The sequence below is a fragment of the Ambystoma mexicanum genome, chromosome 3q (genome assembly GCF_040938575.1).
Source record: "Ambystoma mexicanum isolate Mex_15411 chromosome 3q, UKY_AmexF1_1, whole genome shotgun sequence".
Classification (NCBI taxonomy): domain Eukaryota; kingdom Metazoa; phylum Chordata; class Amphibia; order Caudata; family Ambystomatidae; genus Ambystoma; species Ambystoma mexicanum.
In genome coordinates, this window is record NC_090926.1 from 1,130,916,924 (window position 1) to 1,130,932,934 (window position 16,011).

Sequence of the window (16,011 nt, forward strand, 5' to 3'; positions counted from 1 at the left end):
CAGGAACCGGAAACAAAATCTCTTGCCCCTGAAAGTCTGCCTCCTAAGGAGCAGAGGGGGGGTAGGAGAAACAAAAGACCCAAACAGACTCAGTTTGAGGAGGAGGTACAGATCTTCCAATTTGAGGGAGAGGGATCCTCAGAGGATCCTGGGAAAAGGATCTTCTCCTTCAGAGAGGGGGGAACTCCTCCCAAAGAAAAATGGGTCCCTAGGGATGCAAATCCAGACTGGGGAGATGTGGAGACTGAGCTACCGCCGCCCACCATCTCATCCCAGAACCAACAGCAAGAAAATCCCCTGGTTCAAACCCATCCTGGCGACTGCCTCCAAAAAGGGGGGGGCGGCCCAGAAACGGAGCCAGGGGAACCCACAATGGCTCTGATCTCCAGTTGCAAATTTTTTCTTTCAGATTCCCAAGACTCTCCACAGAATTCTGCCCAAATCTCCTCGCTAGCGATGTCCAAAACCAGAAAATTAGCCCACCAGTTGTCCAAAAATGTACATTATCTGTGCCCCCTTGAGGAGAAGGAGGGAAGATATTATACCCCGGTACAAGTACAGGGGCAGGGTACAATCTCGGCACTGGTGGACACTGGATCTCAAGCTACCCTTCTGTCCAGAAGGGCCTTTGACGAACTGAATGCAGGAAGGGGAGAGAATTACCAAATTCCTCTCACCTCTCTTCCTGGACAACTGCAGAACTTTGACGGGAAGGAAATTCCCGTTGAGGGGACTGCAGACTTGGACATTAAGATCGGGCGACACAAGTTGAAACACCCGGTCATAGTTGTGACCCCGGAGGGCACCCCTTGTTTACTAGGGAATGACCTCCTGAGAAGGTTGTCACCCCTAATAGATTGTGTAAACAAGGTCCTCTGGACCCAGACTAGCCGACCAATAAAATTAAAACAGAGTGTCAACCATGTTAGTTTAAACGGCACATGCCACATGGTTGAACAAAAATCTGACCAAGTAGAATTTCACTTCCAGAATAGCCAAATTCCAGATGTGACAGTAATAGCAGTAGGACAACAGACTGGTGATGGGGGGTCCTCTCTATTTCTGAAAATCAACCTTCCTTCCAGTTTAAGGTGGTATTCCACGCTGGAAGGAAACACTCTGAAATTCTATACCAATCCACAATCTGAAACTCCCACTCCTATAGTCCAGAAAGATGTGAAATCAGCTCAGAGCCTGGCTGATATTCAGCAAATTGGAGAGCAGTTGTTCATCCCTGTTCAGTTAAATGATGGGAAGGACTCTGTTCTCGCTCGAGTGTGTGTGAACAACGGTAAGAGCTTCATCAGCGAAGCCATGTTCCGCCAACTCCCAAAAGATCCAGCCATTCCCACCTTCAAACTGATAGACAAATGGGAAATGGACCTGGAAGCACCTAATTCCAAACATCTCCTGCCAAGCAGGTGTATGCTCAAAATCTCCATTGGCAACAAGAGCATAGTCCACAATTGTTGGGTCGTGCGAGACGTCACTGCCGCCTTTTACTTAGGCAGTGACATTCTCAATCGCTTGGCCATTAGTTTGGACCTAATAAACTTCAAAGCTTGGTCCCGATTAGCGGATAATCCCATGGGCTTTGATGATCCAGAAAAAGCATTTAGGTCAGCTCAATTGCTACCTTATGCAGTTGAAATTCAGGTTAAAGAGGAAGTCACCATCCCAGAAAGGACCCGACAATTCTCCCTGGAAGTGAAAGTTAAAAGGGGACAAGAGTTGAAAAACCCTGATGCTTACATACATCTAAATGCTTCTCTCCAACAGCAAGGGTTGGGGGTAAACCCGACTCCATTAGTCAACATAGAACATGACCCCATTCTAATAGAGGTGGATAACAGCGACTTAAAGAGTGTTACTCTAGCCGCAGGCACCATTATTGGAATGGCGGTTGATGACCGACATTTTTCCATGGATTTAGGTAACGAACTGTTAGGACCAATCCCCAAGGACTGTTTTGACAGTGACAGTGATGACAACGCAACACCAGACAGGATTTTTACCCGGCATGGGGGGAACTTCCTGGTGTACACTTCCTGCCCCTATGGTAAGGAAGATGTGACCTGTGACTTCAGGAGGGATGAGGTGATTTTCCAGGTCCATGAGGGCTGCCTTTCCCACCTGAAGCCTCCGGTCCAAATCAGCACTCTGACCAGGGACTTCTCCACCCAGCTGGAGGAGGCCGCGGAGATAGCCAAACCAGAAGTCTTTCCAGGCTTCAGGCAGATGGTGGAAGAGAGAGTCAACCTAGCTGATGCCTGTGTGACTCTGGAACAAAAGCAAAAGTTGAAACAAGTTTTCTTGGATTTCCAAGATCTCTTTGCGGTAGACTCATATGACTGTGGTCGCACCGACATCCACACCACAACAATCCCCACGGACCCTGGCATGACTCCAGTGTTTGTGAAGCAATATCGCTTGCCTCTCGCATCAATGGAGTCCCTTACTGAAATAATTAAGAACCTTGAGTCCCGGGGAATAATCCGTCCCGTCCACAGCACTTTCAATAATCCGGTGCTGGGAATATTGAAGCCAAACGGCCAGTGGAGACTCTGTGCCGACCTCAGGGAGCTCAACAAACGGGTCCATACTTCCCGATGGCCTCTGCCCTACATTGACCAAGGGCTGGCCCAGATCCAGGGGTCACAGGTATTCACTGCAATAGACCTGACCAATGGATACTGGACTGTGCCTGTCAGTAAGGAGGACCAATACAAGCTGGCTTTTACCTTTGGGGGCCAGCAGTACACCTGGACCCGGACTCCCTTCGGATACCTCAACTCCGGCAATGAATTCAACATTTTTCTACACAAGGCCATGCCTGACTTGGGTGCAAGGGGTAACTTGGCTTATGTAGATGATGTCCTCATCAAAAGTTCATCTGTGGAGGAACACATAGCAGAGATCCGTTATGTTCTGACACAGTTGAGGGCCGCCGGAGCAAAACTTTCCTTTCAGAAAGCACAGTGGTGTAGAACCCGTGTTAATTTCTTGGGGCATGAGATTACTCCTCAGGGCCTCTGTCCCCAGGAAAAGAAAGTGGAAGCACTTCAGAAACTGAAAGACCCCACAACTCTGCGGGAACTAAGGAGCCTCCTTGGACTGACTAATTACAGCAGAAAGTTCATTGAGGGCTATGCAGAGATCACCAGACCCCTGATTCATCTCCTGAAGGGGGGGGTCAAGTGGGAATGGGGTCCAGAACAAGCCGAGGCGGTAAAACAACTCAAAAGAAGCCTCTCACAAGCGCCTTGCCTAGCTTACCCTGTCAGAAACAAGGAGTTCTTCCTGGAGACGGGGTTCTCTAATACGTGCTTGACGGCAGTATTATACCAAAAGCATGACAAGGTCAATAAAGTAATCTCCTATGCGAGCAAAACTTTATCCTCTGTGGAGGAAAAATTCAACGATTGTGAGAAGGCACTCCTGGCAACGGTGTGGGCATTGAAGAATTACCGCCCGTTTATCCAGGGGGAACACATCATAGTGGAGACTCCACACCAGCCTCTGCAATATCTCCAAAGTGACAGAATCCGGGCCGGAAATGTGAGTAATTCCCGAATTACTTCCTGGATTCTGTCAATGCAAGGCTTTCCTGTGGAGGTCAGATATGGCCAAAACAAGAAGAGTCCCCTCGCGCAAGGTCTGGCTGACTTGCATGATTGTGCCAGAGAAAACTGTCTCGAGGACGAAAGTCTAAAAATAAAGGACAACATGGAGGCATACCTTAATTCCCCCCACAAAGTCTTTGAAGAGGACAAGTGTGAGGGAATGCCCACTGTCTATGTGGATGGATGCTCTTACCATGTTGACAACAACGGGGAGAAAGAACTGGTGGCCGGCGTAGGGAATGCATGGGTGAATGAGTTCCCAGAACCCTCCGCTGGATACAAAATTGGTCCCCGAAGTAGTCAGGTGGCAGAATTGATGGCTGTGCATCAGGCCATCCTCACTGCTGTCCAGCATCAACTCCACGAACTGGTCATAATCACAGATTCGGATTATGTACGGAACGGGTTCGTGGAGCACCTGGTTAATTGGAAAACCAGAGGCATGTTATGTGCTAACAACAAACCCTTGAAACATGGGAAGTTGATCCAAAACATTGATGATCTGGTCACATCGAATGGGATGACCATCTATTGGAAAAAGATCAAGGGTCATTCCAAAGTAGAGGGACCAGACAAAACTGGAAATGACTTAGCTGATCAGCTGGCCAAAACCGGAGCCATCCAAGGGGATCTAATTGAGATTGAGTCCCTGTTGGGGGAAATCCAGGTCACTGCCATCACTAGGTCCCAGACAAATGCTCACAACGACCTTCCAATTGCACAATGGAGTAAGGAGACCCCTGATGCTGATTTGATTACCGCTCAGAAGGGGGATCCAATAATTGGTAAATTTTACCAGCACCTTGAGGACCCTGAGAACTTTCCCCTGACGGATACCGATTACACTGGGAAAGAGGACCTAAGAGTGTTGATGAAATGTCCAAAAATGTTCAGAATCCAAGACGGTTTGTTGGTAAGGAAATCCAAAGCTGGCCACGACCAGTGGGTGGTTCCTACCTCATTCCGAAGCCTGATGTTAAGTCACGCCCATGATGCGGCCACCGCCGGTCATAGGGGGTTTCACACAACATTGGAAGTCTTAAGAGAGGTTGCATACTGGCCACACATGGGCCAGGACCTCAACCAATATTTGAAGGGGTGTCTTGTGTGTGCACAATTTCAGCCATCATCCCTCACGCACCGGGCGCCTTTACAAAAGAGGGGAATGACACTGCCATGGTCAGATTTACAAATCGACTTTGTAGGCCCTGTGATTCGCTCGGCTAGGGGGAATAAGTACATGTTGACCGTGACATGCTTGTTTACCAAGTGGGTGGAATGTCTCCCAGCCCCAAATTGCAAGGCAGAAACTGCAGCGGCCTTGATGATTAACCACATCTTTTCCCGTTTTGGTCTACCTCAAAGGATTGAGTCAGACAGAGGTAGCCACTTCACCAGTGAAGTAATGACAAAGATGTGGGAGATACTGGGGGTCAAGAGAAAGCTGCATATTGCTTATAGACCAGCTTCTTCTGGGGCAGTAGAGAGATATAACCGGACAATTGTGAGCATATTAAAGAAGTTTGTGGCAGATTCTGGGCCAAGTTGGGATATCCGATTACCTCTGGTCCTAATGGCCATCAGATCTACCCCTTCATCTGCAACCAAAATGTCACCATTTGAGTTGATGACTGGGCGCAAGATGGTGCTTCCGCAGCATTTGCTCTACAGGACCCAAGAGCAGACACTGATAAATGCCTCCACTACTCATGAGTATGTAGAGAATTTAAGGAAACACCTCCAACATGCTTTTGCTTATGCTCAGCGGAATCTAGAAAGATCGGCTGATAGCATGAAGACCCATTATGACCTGAAAACTTCCAGGAAGGAATATCAGGTGGGAGACCGGGTCTATCTATACAACTTCCAAAGGAACCAGGCCAAGCAGCGCAAATTTTTGCCTACATGGAAGGGACCCTTTGAGATCGTCGATAAGATCTCCCCTGTGGCCTACAAGATCTGCATCCCCAAAGGTGGTTCGGCAGAGGGGGAAGACAAGTGGGTCCACATAAACCAGTTGAAATGTTGCCATCCCAGGCACACTCTGCAACAACTGGAGGAATCCTCTGGAATCCTAGCAGGCACTGTCTCAGACTAATTCAGTTCCAACCATAAAACATACCACATCTAGTCTCTAAAATATTGTGATTTGCATGAAACTGTCTCTTAGTTATACTGTTTTTTTTTTCTCAAAATAAGAATGTAATGTTTCGTTATGATGAAATGCATATGCCGCCCCACTACCTCAACAGTGGTGGAAAAACGTCTATGAGTAGATATTGCCGCTTTTGCTTTATCATCCTAGGAGAGATGAAACCATGAAGGATGACCAAGAAGGACGATCCGGAGACCGGGAACGGAGATCCAATGGGCCCAGTGGACCGCCCAATACTCCCATCAGGACCGGCGAGGAGAACCCATCGATCAGTACCGGATGGAGAAGAAGATGCTGAACTGTGCCATCTACCGAAGAGGAAGAAGATTATGCGGACAGACCGGTGCATGGGTCAAAACCCTTGTGCACGCGACTCCCCATCGTCTCAAATTCAAGTACAGTCGCGTGGGGGGGACTTGTTGGGGGTCCTGACCCACGTTTAAGCTATCCTGCTACAACATTTGGTGCTGTGGGCTTAGGAAATTCAAGATGGCGGAAAACCCACATGTGCGCCGAAATCCAGGAAAGCTGCGCAGTTTGCGCGCACATTAAAATGATTGCCTCACTTGCCACCCACCAGTGCGAGAATGAAAGGCCGGGTTGCCATGAGGGAAATGGGTTGCCAAAGGAAAAACAGTAGCGCCGGTTAGCTTCAAAGCGCTTTAAAACCACCATTGGACTACCCGCACAGTAGTCTGAAACCATTGGGAATGGCAATGCTGATTGCCAAATGCAACCTAGAATTGTGGGGAATTCATTTCTTAAATCCCAAAAATGGGTGCAGTACCAGTACTCACCACTATCCAAAAGCCGGCGTTTTAAAACCACTCTGTGTGTTTTTCTGAAGGCAAGCAAAATGCCTATTTCAAACCTTGCAACATGTGCAAAATATTCACTGAACACCAGCAGACATTTGGCAGAATGGAGTTTTGTGTGCCTACAAAATCTGGGAAATGAAGAGCCCAAAAACAATGCTTATAACAAAAATGCTATGGAGTCAGCAGCTTAAGCCTAACTACAACTGGATTTAAAACCACCAAAATCGAAAATGTTAAATTAAATGAGTGACCTATGTTTGGTGTCACATGCCTTTGTAACTGTTGAAATGTCATAGTTTTGCGCTTAGAATCAGCATTCTAGCTGCATGTGTAAAATTACAAGTTATTTTAAAAGCAACAAAAAGTTAGCTGAAGGTCTGGCTTAAGGAACTTGATTTTGCCTAGCAACTACCCATCAGCAGTGAAACTTGAGTCACCACTGTGTTCCCAGGCCAACCTTCCTTTTGCTGCCCAGGCTAAGGATATGCCATCTATCTGATAATTGAATTTCCTGTGCTCTGCCAGAGAGTGAACAAAGCCCTCTCCACTCAGGCAAAGGTTTTTTATTACAGACGTCGTAAAAAGTGGCTTCCTCCTGGAGAAGCTGGGAGGAGCACTGCCTGTGAGAAGCAAGCTGGCTTGGCAGAAACTGGAAAGACTGGTTTCTGTACCATGTGACCTGAAAAGACACACCCCTGCAGCAAGGATATGGTTTTATAAAAAGGGGGATAATTCATAGAGCGGACATGTGAAAATTTTATAAATGATACCATAATTCTTGTGATTTTTCTGCCCACAGTTTAAGACGTGGTAGGAACCGGTGGTATGTTCAGGGGGGTTTTAGCGGAAAAGTGGATATTACTCTAAATGTGTGCATGTTAAAAATCTGAAACTTCATCAGTTAATGTCCCTACCCCCTGCACACATGTATGTAAAGTTGGGTCCATGTCGGAAATTGGAAAAGCAGTTAAAAAGTCAATTATGTACACTCTTTGAATGCAAGCTCCGAGAATGAGCAGATTTGGACATAGACATGGCTAAATTCAGCCACACCATGTATATGTAATTTTAAACAAATGTGTACCTGTGCAAATATGTTTTTAGGTCAGATATAGATTGTGTGTAAAGTTGACAGGGGTGGGTTCTCTGTATCATAAACAGACCTCATCCTGATGACACTTCATTTCATTCCCCCAATCAAGTAAGAAATGGAAGTTTGACCAATTAGAAGCTGAGAGAGAGGTAGGGTCAGTGATGCTAGAACACACCCACATTCTAAACACATAAAAGCAGACAGACAGGACAGATAGGGGACATTCATTTTTCATCTGCCGCTGGAAGCCCTGCCGGAAAAATCCATACTTACCTCCATCAAACTCCAGAAAGCCAAACTAGAGACTTCAATCTATCCAGAGCAGAGAGACCCAAAGAACCGGTGCCTAGCAGAGACCAGACCCCTGTGAGCAGTTCCAGAGGCCAGGCGCTGTGAGCAGAACCCGGAAAGACCTGACCAGACTGAAGTCCGTGACCAAGTCGCTTTCCTGTTCAAAATCTCTTGTGAGTACTTAGCAAAACTCAGAACACATCTCTTAGTTTAAATTCATCTAATTCAATCTATTTAACCTAAGTAGAACTGCCTCCTAGCTGTCACCTGTCATTCTAGCTGCAAAAATTTGTCACTTGTCATTTTGAAAAAGTGTGCGTTTAAAATTTACAAAACCAAAAACGACCTTTACTAAATTACTCATATCTCCGCAACCGTTTGGGCTAGAGACTTGCAATAACTTTCATTTGGAAGCTGAGCTCCCAGGCTTTTCTAGGACCCCAAAACGGTAGAGATAGTCCTTGCGGTTCCTTTGTAATAGCGCTCGGCGCATCCGCGAATTTTACCGCGATTTGCAATTTCTTCACATGTAAAAACTGCTGCTGTTTGCTTTCCATTGGCCAGAAATTCGTTTAACCTGCTAACTATCCCTGCATCATTGCTAGTGTGAGCCTGGACTAATATTAACTAGATACCACTCACCCTGAACCTCTATAAGGGAATTAAAAGCAAATTTAGCATATTTCTCATTCATTGCCAGCACATATCCAAGCATTGCCTGTGATTTCAAAACTCCTATCTGTTTTCTGTTGTCTAAGCTTGCTGGATTGAACTGATTACATTGATTGCATTTCTGAGAACTGTGTGCTTCCTCCCATTTCCTTGCATTGCATAAAGAGGGGGGGAGTGAATAGCCAGAGAAAAGTGATTACATTGTTTGGTTGAAATCATATTGCGTATTTTCTGTACTGCATTCATTGAATATTGCATCCACCTGAGCTTACATAAAGCGACCTCTACCACATTATACTTTTGTTCCTATTTACCAGTGTGCTACCTTATCCATTTCAGGTCAACTCATTAGTCATTATAAAGAAGTGTGCTAGTGCCAGATTCTCCGTTGTTAATATTTACCATATCAGATTAAGTGTGATATTCAATTATTAATTTATTATAAAGTGTGATATATATATTTTAATTTATCAAATAAACCTTTTAAACTTGCAAAACAGAACTACTTCTTGGCTCAGTGGGGTCAGGGGGATTCCAAGAGAGGGGTGTTATACAAGGGTAGTCATCCAGGACGCATGAACTGGACCTAAAGATATATCAATAAGGGTTTTCATTCAGTATTCTAGACTAGGCGTTAACTTGGCTGTAGTGCTGAATTGAATCCTCTTACATTTGTTAGCTGGTGTAGCGTGTTGGTGCCATGATCTTTCTTTAGCTCTTTTCTCCTGCTTAAGTTTGCTTAGTTCGTCACTATACCACTTTTGATGGTTACTATTTTTCCTAACCAGTTTTTATTTAAGAGGAGCATTTTCTTCGACCATTTCCTGCATAAATGTATATATTTTCCCAGCATGCACTCGCAATTGTCCTTTTCTACGAATGACTCTGCAATTTTCTGTAAACATGGTTTCAGTATCTCGGGTCCTAGATTTTTAAAACTTCTGCTCCATGTCTTGATGTGTGGATTTTCAAAATGGGGTGCCTGTTTATTCATTTGCACTTCAAATGTTACTAAATAGTGATCTGACCATATACATGGTTCTGTAAGACATTATGGGCCTCATTACGACCCAGGCGTTAAGGGTTAACGCCGTCGTTAACCCTTAACGCCTGATTCCAATTTTAACGGCTGCTTTTAGCAGCTGTTAAAACCCATGGCGCTAACCCGCCTTGGTGCTAATTACGGCACCGTAATTTACGGTGCCGTAATTAGCGCCTTCCCCACTCCCATTATGCCCTATGGGGCAAAAATGGGAATGGGGAAGGGTAAATGGGAAATGGGGATTTACCGCCCCACTCACCTCGGAATGGCCCGGTAAATCCGCCATCCACCATGGTGTAAACATAGTTTACACCATGGTGGTAAAGTTGGCGTACTTACGGCCTGGGTCGTAATGACCCCCTATGTGTTTTCAAGTTATTGGTAAACACCCAATCTAATTGGTTTCCTTATTCCAGGTTATCTTAGACCTCCCAAAGGGCAAAGCCCCGGCCCGGGCCCTGATGGGCTCACATCAGAGTTCTACCAAGACTACATTGCCATTTTTGCACCCATACTGGGCCGAGTCACTCCCCCTAGCCGCCCTGCCCTGCTCCTTAAGAGAAGCCCTGATAACTGTCCTTCCTAAGCTGAGTAAACCCCTAGATGAATGCGGTTCCTATAGGCCCTTATCGCTTATAAATACGGACATGAAAATCTTTGCTAAGGTAATAGCGAACAGGTTCCTCCCAATCATGCCACATCTGGTCCATGCGGACCAAAGCGGATTTGTCCCCGGCTGCTCAACTGCACTCAATATTCGCCGGCTTTTCAATGTGATGTCCAGAATTGACCGGATGTCTGATGCGGTAGAGGTCACACTAGAAGCTCAGAAGGTATTTGACAAGGTTTCCTGGCAATACATTTGGGCAGTGCTGGAGAAAATGGGTTTGGGACCACATATGATTTCCTACATCAAACTGCTATATATAAGACCAATGGCCAAGGTCCTGGTAAATTCCCTGACATCTTCCCCCTTTGCGCTAGATAGGGGCACCCGTCAGGGTTGCCCGTTCTCCCCTATTCTATTTACGCTCGCCATTGAGACCATGGCGGACAATGTCAGGGATCGGCACACCCACAAGGGCATACGCCTACAGGACACTCCGGAAATAATTCATTACACGCTGATGATGTACTCCTGTATGTCAGAAACCCATCCATACATCTAGACGCGATCATCCACGACATAACCAAAATAGGCACATACTCGGGCTTCACCATTAACTATTCCAAATCGGAAATATTTCCGCTCACTGCGGCAACCCAGCAGCCGGCATGTGAATTCCCCCTCCGCTGGTCCCCGGGTGGCATCAAATATCTAGGGGTTCAAGTATCACCATCCAAATCCTTCCTGCTGGCAGATAACTACGTGACTACGGTGCAGCTCTTAGAATCGAAAATGGAACGATGGTGCAACCTCCCACTATCTCTCGCGGGCGAACTATCCCTAATAAAAATGATAGCGGTCCCCAAGCTCCTCTATGTCTTTGCCAATGTACCGGTATGGCCTGGGAAGCAATATTTCAAGAAGTTCCACTCGGCGTGTGCCCAATTCCTCTGGCACTACGGTGCAGTCCGCAAGAAGTGGTAACACATGACCCTTCCCTTTGAAAAGGGGGGCTTCGCGGCCCCAGACTTAACACTGTATTGGATCGCGGCACAGGCCCAACACGCCACACACTGGTACGCACACTCGCCCCCACATGTGAAACTTGAGAAACTGGCGGGGTAGGGAACCAACATTATGACCCTAATACTTCATTGCACGTATCAAACTGATGCCCCAGCGGATCCTGTGGCTTACATGATCAGGGCATGGAACAGACTATTGCACTCACAGCCGGAGCATCACCCATACGGTAAGTGGCTCCCCATCTGGCAATTCCCGGGACTCTCCCCCACACACGATAAGACACCTCTTACGACACTGAGCGGACCTGGGCTATCGAGCACTAACAGATCTATACCCAGATGGTAAATCCATCACCCCACAGACATGGCGCCCAGAGCACTCTGGTTCGGCGCTAGAGCTGCTACAAAACTTCAGACTAAGAGTGGCAGTCTGAGAAATGTGGCCCTCCTATTCAGACGAGCCCCCAGACGCACTTGAGATCCAATACATAGCCAACTCGGCTGGTGGCAGGGGCATAACATCCTCTCTGTAGAAAATGCTGTTGGGAAAATCAGGAGATGCATCCCCAAACCACGGGAGGAATGGGCGGGGGAGCTGGGATTGGAAATTACTGAAGGTATGTGGAACAAAATGTGTGCACACACGCAAAGTTTCCCTGAATGCTAGTTTCAGGTGCATACAGTACAAACTCCTCAACAGACTATACTACACACCACATAAAGTGGTGAAATTCACACGCACCCTGACCCACACCTGCCCGAAATGCAGATCTGAAGGGGCAGACCATATCCACATGTTTTGGTCCTGCAATGCGCTTGGTGCGTTTTGGATGGAAGTGACGAAACCCCTCTCAGAGATAATTGGGACCCTGGTTGACCTCGACCCACTAGCCTAGCTGTTTGAATACGGTCCGGGATGATGCAAAAAAAAAGTCTACATTTTTTAACATAAGTACCATAGTGGCCAAAAAATGTATATTGCAATGTTGGAAGCGCCGTTCCCCCCCTACATTCGTAATGCGGTTGAAATCCCTCACTTGGTCACAGACGTGCAAAGAGGAATACATTGACTCCTTCCCCACGACGTCTCACCCCAAAAATGTGTGGACTGAGTTCTGCAGTTATCTAAATAACAAAGACAATGTCGAATGGAGATCCACCCCCTCGCCAAGCCTGCTTGGTGCCCCTGAGCCCTGAACGCTGCACGCTCCATCGAGCCACCAGCTCACCCCCCCACTGTGTACTGCCCGAACTATTGTTATATTTTATTGTTAATGTGACACTCTAGTTCCTTTATGTCTCTGTGAAATGCATGTTGTACCTGTCGCAACTTCCCGCCAATAAATAAAAGTAAAAAAAAAAAAAGAAAGTATGTACAGCGGCAACGCACCACAAAGTCTCCACAAAGTCCAAATTCAAATTGCCATTAAGGCCTCTTTCCACGGCATACTGGAGCAGATCGAGCACAAAGCGATCACCCACTATGAAAACTGTATGTCTGGCCATCTCTGCCAGCCTCACTACACACAGTAATGAAACAAAAAATGGCATCCTTTCTTGTGACGCACACTCTAACCACCTGATTGGACAATTGCAACAATCGCATTTGCATTGGCCAGCATGTTCAAAAACACAGCGCAAAGTATCATAATGGCCACGCCTCAGTAAATCATGACTAGTCCTTCTTCCCTTTCCACTATCCTCTTCCCACCACACCATTATTAGGTATTGCTAAGTACTCAGACACACATCCAATAATGCCCTCCAAGACTTTAAAATCTTACAATGTCAGTTCTCCACAAGACTTCATATGAACCGTTACAAAATCAGCCTGCACGTGTGCTGTTATTGGAAAGCACTTCAGTGAAAAGTTCAGTGAAACATTGCATGAGTTATACATTCATCCTACATTCATCCACATAAGCACCCATCACAATAAAAGAAAGGTATGAACAGTTTTTTTGCAGTATGATCACAACTCTGTTATAAGTGCCTCTGCGCACAATATCTGCCTCTGAGCGTCCACTATGTATTTAAAAAGCATACTAATGTTCCTCCCATCTCCTTCCATAAAGTGGCAATTTGTTTGTATGTGCTTGCAACGTTTTCATTTACCCATATCATACACTATATTAGCGAAACAGGAACTCTATTCTTTCATTCCGACAATTCTACGAAAATTGTTCCCCACTATCCCTCCACTCCACTAAATGTATTTTAGCAACCTACAGTCACTTTCCAAAAGGTCAGTGTCTGCACGGCTGTGGTGGTTTGTACGCTGCACTGTGGCCACAGGCTCTTTTTAAATCTCCCAGCTTCCACTCTGTGCCCTCAGCAACTCATCCGTAATAGGAGTGCACAACTTGTGCTGGGCCTGAATGGCAGGGATCGTATCTCTGATGGACTAAAATGTCTGCAATACCTCACAGTGGCTGCAAATAATAAACTAAAAGCCCTCTGCACTATGCTGAAGGCCTTTTGGTCCCTGGGACCTCAATACATTGCACTGTCACGTCCTTAATATCTGCTTGCTCCAGCTCTTCCCTCATCCGCCTCCTACTCCCTTAGGGTCAGTTGCTTCTACACACAACCACATGTTGGTAGATGTGGTTCTACTGCTGTGGCCTCCCTATGGGACACGCTCTCTGTCTCCCTGGACCTTGAGGAGAAGCATTGTAGGGTCTAAAAGCACCTGAAAACCTTTCCATGTGCTTCTTCTTTTTCCCCACCTCTCCCCTACTCACTTCCTGGCTAAAAAGTATTGTGTACTGCTTTCCTACCCACCCTATAATCTGTGCGCCAGGCCACCTCCCTCCCTACAGTTTCACCCCTGTACCGGCTTTCTACCAACCTCCGCACTTGGGGACTGTTTTCTATAATCCTGACAGTGCAGCCACCACTTCATGTCTACACTTATCCTTGCACTTGCCAGCACCAGCCGTAGTTGCATATATTCTATTTTGTATTGTTCACATGTACTGCACTTTGCCCCCCCCTTCCCATTCACTTGTGCATTCTCAGTGTCAGCTGGCCTAGAGGAATCAATGTCTCTCTGTGGCCTCCGTTCTGCCACCCTTTCCGCAGCGCGCCTTCACACACTTGTATGTAGGCGTGATACAAATGGCACAAAATACCAAAACACGTCATATCATATACACACTGCATTCATAACAACATGATGCCAGCCACGTACCTTGTAAACTTCATAATATGGTCTCCCCACTATAATGCATGTACTAAAAATGTCGGAAAAGTGAACCCACAAAACCAGCAAGGAATCTATATTAGCAACGTTAAGCAAGTGCGTGCAGTGCATGCATACAAACAGGATGCATTGCCCCTTGCCTTGCACACTTTCACCATAGCCTCCTACATTTATCGGTACAAACCAACCTTCTGTCACAGTTTTTATGTACACACCACAACCAGCCACCACATTGCCCAATGGCTTAGACTCCACATGGCCAATGCCATAGGTGCCATCCTAAAAAGAGCCGGATGTGCCACGTCTAATCCTCAAAGTGCTCCAGAATCCGTGGCATACCTTCAGGGCTGTACTGGCCCGCAGGGAAACCGGGACTTTCCCCAATAGGCCTCGGGGAATAGGGCCTCTTTTCTAGCTTGTTGTGACGTCCTGGTCTTTGGGGAAGGATACATGACGAACAAACATCTGGGTCAACCTGGGTAGTTCGCTAACACACTGGCTTTGGCTGGTGCATTTCTTTTCTTCTGCCAGGGCCGGGTTTGCTGCGCACCTGCACATTTGTGAGGGGTACAGCCCGGAAAACAACAAACCGCACGTGCCCCTGCTGCAGCCACAGACTGTCTGCTGTCTGTGCTCACATCACATGATGTGGACATTGCGCAGGAGCAGAGCACAGCCCGGGCGTCAGTGCTGACCCTGTCTCTGTTAAGTGCTCAGACGAGGCGAGCAGAGTGCTCAGGCGGCAGACCAGCTAAAATTATTTGATTTTCAGGTGAGGTGCGAATCCGTGCGATTGCTAAATATATAGGGCCTCATTACACATTGTCCGGTAAAAATCGGAATTTTACGGCATGGCGCTATTAGCGTAACCGCCCTCGCAAGAGGCCATTAATAGCGTCCCATTACGAGTTCGCGGGCACGAGCATAGCGCCTTGCCGTAAAAGTCCATACCGCCATGCCGCAAAAGTCCCCAAAATGCCCCTTACCGGCTTTGACCAAAGTGCTGATAGCACCTCCGCCCCCACGCTACATGCAAATAGCGGTCCCCGCTATTAGCGGTCACAAGCGGAACTGGAAATAGCATCATCGCACAGGAACGGGAAAGAGCATGGCGGCCATCTTTAAAAACACAATCCATTGCCACCCTCTGCATCCAGGACCTCTTTCCGGAGAACTCCGACAAGAAATCATCCAGGAAAGCCTGAAGATGCCCAAGGCGCTAATAAAATCCTCAGATCGTCAGCGGAAAGAAAAATTCGCAAATGAGGAGATGATCATGTTGACCGGGACACTTGCAGCTAATGCTGAAGTTGTTTTCGCCAATTATATGCGGCGGGAGGCCATCAATAAGAAAAAGGCCATCTGGGCCGAAGTTGCCCGCAAAGTCAGTGCGGTGGGCACTACCACCCGCGGTATCAAGGACTGCCGCAAGAGGTGGGACGACCTCCGGGTCCGTGTGCGGAACATACTAACGGCCAAC